We start from the raw sequence: 7,399 nt of genomic DNA, 5'->3' as shown, positions 1-7,399 counted from the left end.
ACTTTACTCTTCAACCTTTAATGACTATTATCTGATCACTGGGTTTCAAAGGAAGGAGTAAGGGAGTCAATGAATGTCCCACTTGACTCTCCTTGCATTTCTCCCTGTGTAGCAGATACCAGGAAGAATGACTGATTATTCAGCTTCTGACTCATCTTTCCCAGAAACCATGCAAATCACCATCCCTACAAATCCAAGATCAAACATGTCATCAACTGGCAAACTCAGAATTGTTTCTGATTTTATCTCTTCTCCATAGCAGTATTTATATCTCAGGTGCTACATGGGCATGATCCCTCCTTTTTGAGGATCAATAGTCAATAAAAGTTTACTAAGTGGTCTCTTTGTGCCAGGCACTGTGCTGAGCCCTCAGGATACTGTAATGAAGTAATTTAGAAAATAGAATAGAAATTTATCATGAGTAAGAAATACCTAGGGATAGGAACTTGGCTGTCAGCTTTGAATATTCTGGATTGGAATGCAGCTGGGAGAGAGGGGAAAACTGGCATTGCTGGTTGGGGAGGGGTTTGGAGCAGAGGTCCAGCCAGCAGTGACTCCATAAGCTTGGGTTCTTTGAGATTAGAGAAGCTTGAAGACAACATCTCTCAAGACATCCCTGGGTAGTGGATGGTGTTTGTTTTCTGGTGGACAGCTTGCAGGCATTTTTCCCTACCTGGTATCTCTAGGATTATTGGGTATGCAAGGAGTTGGTTCCTGGTATCCTGAAGACATCAAGGAAGTGACCTGGACCATTTGTGAGAAACCCCAATATCCAGCTCTCTCCCCCTAGTCCTTAGCCAAGGCTGTCAGCCTGACTGAAGTTAGGTGGACAGAGAAACTCCCCCTTAGAACTCCAGTTCTTGTCAGTTAGATATTCCTAGTTATAGATATACCTCTCTCACTCTCCTGACCCTTAGAATACAATTAAACTGTTTTATTTTCCTTCCTGTTTGTTTCCTCTTACCTCAAAGAACCCATATGTGAGTTGTTCATCTTTGTGTTATTCCCTGGTAGTTGACAGAGACCAGTAAACCCAACTGCCATTCCTGTAGTGAAGGGTTATCAGATTTACTCTGCCTCTGATACTCTATCCTTCTTTGTGAGTTTGATCTGAGAGTGGCAGCTGCCCAAAACACTTGCAAGTTTCTCATTGATTAAGTCGTATTTATATATTCCTATAAAAGTTTGGCAACCCCAGATGGTGGGTTAAGGGAAGAACAGGAAGTTACTGCTGGGACCCTCAGACAAGCCCTGGAAGTGCTACAGCTCTGAACATTCTATTCTGCCTTCCTAGTGGTTGGCTGAGGCTTCAACATTCTAAGTCAATCAGTTAAGACTACTCCCACCACCAACTCGTTCATAAAATCCCTGAGTGCAGCCAATTTACTATCAAGGCTTCAATAGCCCCAGAGAAAGGGTGGTTTTTTTTTTTCCATTTTTTTCCCCTCTCTGGATTGGTTTTTTCCTCCTGTTTTTTTCTTTTGGTATTTTTATTGTTCTTAGCCTGTTGTATTGTTATTGCTTTTGTGTAATTACTGTCCAGTGTGTTAAATAACCTGAATTACAGTGGAGTCTAATACAACTACTGAGTTACCACCAAGCCTGTGGGTAATATCAATACTGTTACGAATGGTCATGGAAGATATTGTTGAATATTGTTTAATGTACTGTTGGTATATTTTGTGGTCCATTCCTGTGTTTAGAGTTAGGGGTATCCTGAAATATGTAAAATTAGGAATAAATTTGGATGGTTACAACCAATATGGGAAACAACCGTATTAGATGTGGTGGCACATACATCAGTGCTACTCTTAGGCTATTATGTGCTGTACAGAATGAGATGGATACTGAGATGTATGTTGTAGACTGGTAAAGTTATATGTCAATAAAAGTTTACTAAGTGGCCTCTCTGTGCCAGGCACTGTGCTGAGCCCTCAGGATACAAAGCAAAGTATAAGACAAGCTCTGCCCTCAAAGAGCTCATAATTTGTTTTAATTTGAAATCTTTATTTAATTAATTAATTTATAATATTTTTCCATGGTTACATGATTCATGTTCTTTCCCTCCCCTCCTCCCACCCCCTCTCCCATAGCCAACAGAGCTCACAATTTAATGGGAGATGATACATTAAAAAGAAGCTGAAGGTAGGGGGAAAGTTAGAGTATAGAGATGATAAAATACTAACAGCCTATGTACGGGGTAATTATCTGAGAAGGTATGAATTTGGGAGTTAATTTTATTTAGGTGGGAAATTTTTTTTAAATGAATTGATAGTGGAGACAAGTAGAGGGACAAGTTTCAGAAGTAAAAGCAAAAAAAATTAAGAATCAATAAAAACTAGATAAGTATATAGTATAATAGTTATTAAATTCCCCATGGAGTTTGGCCTCAAAAGTGACTGACAACAGCCAGAAAGATCTTGGAACTTTCTGTCAAGTGAGGATCAAAGGACTATTGATGGAGTGCTTATAGGTTTTTCCCTTGGTTTTTACATATTCATGCTAATTCAGATTCACCCAGGCACAGGGAATAAACTTCTAATACACAACAAATCTTTGATGCCAGGTGGCAGGGGAGGGGTATAAAGGTTATGTATCAGTCCATAAATACTCATTTATCAAATATTTAGATACCAGCAACATAAAGGAAAAGAAAGAAAGAATCTCTGCCCTTAAGGAACTTACATTCTATCAGGGAGACAATAAGTGTATGAGTAAAGATAAGTATATACTTGTAATCTAATACTATTGTGCTGTAAGAAATGACAAACGAGATAATCACAAAAAAACCTGGAAAGATTTATATAAAGTGATGCAAAGTTAAGTGAGCAGAGCCAAGAGAATGTTGTATCTGGTGACAACATTAATGTATGATGATAAATTGTAGATGACTTAGCTATTATCAACAAAGCAATGATCTAGGACAACTCCAAGGGACTCATAATGAAAAAAGATATCCACTGCCATAGAAAGAACAGAAATCCAAATGCAGTTTGAGACATGCTGTTCATTCTTCACTTTATTTCCTCCATGAAATTTTCTCTAGTGTAAGCAAAATGTCATGTTTCACACAACATGACAGAGAAATTTGTATTATAAATATATATGCAACCTATGTCATGTTATCTGCCTTCTTAGGGAGGAGGAGAGAAAAAGAAAAAATGAGACAGAATTTTTGGATGTAGCTAATACGAGAATTTGTTTCTCTTAGATAGGCATATTTGTTATAATTTATTACATAGTTATGACAAATTATATGTGTTATATTGGTGTTATTTTACATATTATATTGTGTTATAGATAAAAATAAATGATAACAAAAAATATATTGTATATGAAGCAATTCCAACACGGAAAAAAGACTATGGTATATTTTTTATATTGACTATTGTATATTGAAAGGTTTTTTAACCTTATGTATATTTCCTCAACCTTTTTGGACTTTTGTTTTTAAATGTTTATTAGAGGATCAAAAATTTCTAATAGACATATTTTCTTGAATTCATTCTCTTTGTTTCTTTTTCATTGCCTTTTGTCAAGCATTATGGTGTTTGTTTTCCCCTGTGTACCCTAATGTAAGGAATTAAAATTAAGGTTTTGACTAAATATATGAGAATTCTAAGATATTACTGTGCTCGCTGATTTTAAAATATTATAGCTCAAGTCAAAAAGACTTTCAGTAGCTTTATTTACAAAGAGGTGGAAAGAGTGAAAATAGAGAAATGTAAATGAGGGTAGAGTAAGAAGTCTAGCCTATCACCCTAAATGTTGCTCTTGTCCCAGGCTCAACCCAGGCAGGGCTCATTAACCCTTAAGCTAGAGGAATCAGTGGTGAATTAAACAAAGGTTCAATCCATGTACCCTCCTCCAAGAAGTGGAGGCCTCTCCAGAATTAATCTCTCCAGAAGCCAGGAAAGGAGGGTCAGCTTCTCACTCACCCAAGCAGAAGCTCCAAAGGGGAAGATCCAGAAGCAGTCTTGCCAGAAGCAGTCCAAGAGCCAAAGTCCCAGTCCAAGCCAACTCACCAGAAGTTCCAAGCTGAAGATCCCAGGAGCAGTCCCAGTGGAAGCTCAAAGGAGAAGTTCCAAGCCACCTCCAAGAGGCAAGTCACCAGCCAAAAATCCTTTGGACAGGAAGTTCAGAATTTTTATAGTCCTTTTTCCACATCACTTCCTGTCCCTTCCCTTCTTCACAGGGGTCAATCACAGCTTCCAAATTGTCTAGCACTGCAAGTTTCTGACTGAGTTAAAAGGGTGGTTAAGTAAGTAACTGTGAACTCCCTTACTTAGTATTAAGTAGGGGTGTTTTTAAGTTTTTGGTTGATTAATTTAAAATAGACCAAGGGAATAAAGAATCCCCTTTCACACTAGGTAAATATTGATTGAAATAATTTTCCATAGTCTTTTCACAGGTCTTTGATAGTTTCTCAAGCTGCCTTTGCCATGATAGTTTTTGATATCTGTTGAGTATTCCTTTATATAGGAGGAGAGCACTCCTCCTATGGCTTTTACCATAGCAACCTATATGGGTTTATTTAAATATTCTATTTCTGCCTCTAGTGATCTAGGCAACTTATATTTTTGTTAAGTATTATTCTATTTCACTTAAATTGTCAGATTTTTTGACATATAATTGGACAAAATAAGCCCTAATGATTGCTTTGATTTCATCTTTATTAGTGGTAAATTCATCCATTTTCATATTTGATGCTAGTGATTTGGTTTTATCCTCTTTTTCAAAATCATATTAATCAATAGTTTATGTATTTTGTTGGGGTTTTTTTTTAAATAAAAAACCAACTCAATTCTCTTTATTAAGTCAATGGTTTTATTCCATTCATTTTGTTAATTGTTTAATTTTTAGGATTTCCAATTTAGTATTTAATTGAGGATTTTTAATTTGTTCTTTTTCTAATTTTTAAAAATTGTATACCCAATTCATCAATCGTCCTTTGTCTACTTTATTGATATAAGCATTTAGAGATATAAACTTTCCTCTATTTCTTTTGCTGTGTCCCATAAGTTTTGGTAGGTTTTCTCATTATTATATACAACTAAATACAACTTCAAGGGTTTATAAGAAGCTCAGCAGAGTGTTACACTTATCCTACACTTTCCCCTTATTTAAGGAAACATCATAAGGGGAGAAAAAGATTTCCAGGAACTATGCATTTGCCCCTTTGCCACATGTTCTTTAAGCTTAATCTAACTTGCCCCTAGATCCTATATATATAAGAATATGCCCATGAATTGGGAGAATATTTTGTACTAACTTTTCTTACTATATTGCCTTGAGTTTTGTTGGCTAATTGATATCAAGTGATAATGAGGGAAGACACTGGTGACTCATGAGAGCACTAGAGAAAAAAACTCCAACCCCTCATTATTAACCCTAGGACCACACAGAGAAAACTAGACACCCAATTGGAACATAACTTGCTAATGTTTGAGTTGGCAGATGGAATCCCAGAGGATCAGATTTGATGACTCCTGAGGTCTCCTTCACTCTAAATTTATTATCCTGAGATTACTCATACTGTCCAGAAAGATCTAGCAGAAAAATTAAACTCACATGGGAACATGGCTAAAGGTGCATGTGATTCTTTCATCCAATTTGCTCCTAGAATTGTCCCAAAGATGCTTTCAGTAGGGCCAACAGAAGATGAATTTATATTCCAGTACTGTCATTCAGATACAAAAAAAAAAAAAAAAAAAAAAAAAGCAGAACATAGGTGAACCCTAATTTATATACTTCCACCTTTAGAAGTATATTTCACTCAGTATTTAAGGATATGATCTATTGGGCGTAAAGAAAACCAATTAGAAGAAGCTAGTTTTAACAAAATTTCAACTATGGAATCCCCAGATGAACAGAACCCTTCAACAACAAGGTTGTATTTACTGCTTTGTCCACTTTTAAATGTGCTGATTATAATCCTCAGCCAATCTTTTTCACCCTCAGTTCCCCTATAAAAGTATAATAGCAAGATAATGAGCTGACTTCTGATCATTTCTATTTGAACCTCATAAAAAAAGATAAAAACAAGTTAATAAATGCCTTCTTTGCATTTTATAGAATTTTATTTTTTAAAGTTATTTCACAGTATGTGAAATTTAATTTAATCCTCACAATATGAGATTTATTCAAATTTAAATATACCAGGTAAATATTTCCCCGGATGTAAGGGGCAGAGACATTAAGTGACGTTTCTGCATAAAGCTATAGGTCAAGATAATGAAATAGAATGACCAGAAGTCAGCTCTCCTCACTTCAAATCCTTTCTTCCGTTACAGGTTTGAGGTATGGACTCAAGATTGCAGGTAGAATAGATTTAAATGCTACAGATATTATAGGGATATGGAGGGACAAACAGTTGGTTACTTGCCCGTGGCCATATAGTGGACCATGAACATGGCAAGTTCCGGTTCCATAGGATTTAAACATGATTCTCTTGACTCCAAACCCAGCACTCTTTTCCATAATAATTCTGATGCCAAGAATGGCATAATGTCTGCTCTTCATTAGCTTTACAACGTGTTAAGGAAAAAAAGAGAGTCAAATAAAAGTATTATACAAGGAAGAAAAGATTGTCAATTCTATCTCCCACACTTACTACCTGCAAGACCTTGGGCAAATCACTTCCTCTCTCGGACTTTTTTCTCATCTGAAAAATAAGGTAAGTGGACTAAATGATCTATGGCGACCCTTTTATTTTTAGATGTATTATCTTTGACAAAGTGCGCCAAGAAAATTTAAAGGAGAGATTACTTTTAGAGAGAAATCAGAAGCTTTGTGGAAGACAGTTTTATAGTCCTACCACCTACTCAACAATTTCCACCACTTCAGACAGGACTAAAATAATTGTTGACTTAGGTAACCTTCTGAAGGACCCGTACTCCTGGAAGTTGTTTCTTTTCATAGTGCCTGATGGTGTCATTAGACTGGATAAGCATTAGGAGTAAAATGTCAAGGAAGAAGAAAGAGGAAGAAAGATCTCTAGAAGCTGAGCTCGACGGCAAGAGTATCCCGGATTCCTCTAAATCGCTTTCTACTAAGGCGGGTTAAGCTCTTTTGGATGCTGGCCCAGAAATGTTTTGAGATTAGGAGAGATAGATGAGGAAACTTTGTAAGAGAGGGAGAGGGTGGGGATGTCGCTTTCTCCTTAGCTCTCCCCAGTTCTCCCCAGAGCTAAAGTAAAAGCAAAAGTGAAAGTGAATGCCACAGTCCCCCACCCCGACGTCCGCCCACCCGCAAACTGCTCTCTAGTTCTTTACTCCCTTTGCTAGGGCTCTCTGGTCAAGTCCTTTGCTTTCCCCTCTAGCCTGAGAAAGCCGGAGCCCCTGAGATTGCTGCCTCCTAGGAGCGGTGTGTGATGGTGCTGCCAACGAGGAGAGCGTAG

The sequence above is a fragment of the Gracilinanus agilis genome, chromosome 5 (assembly GCF_016433145.1).
Source record: "Gracilinanus agilis isolate LMUSP501 chromosome 5, AgileGrace, whole genome shotgun sequence".
NCBI classification, from domain to species: Eukaryota; Metazoa; Chordata; class Mammalia; order Didelphimorphia; family Didelphidae; genus Gracilinanus; species Gracilinanus agilis.
Note: the sequence above shows the minus strand (reverse complement) of the source record.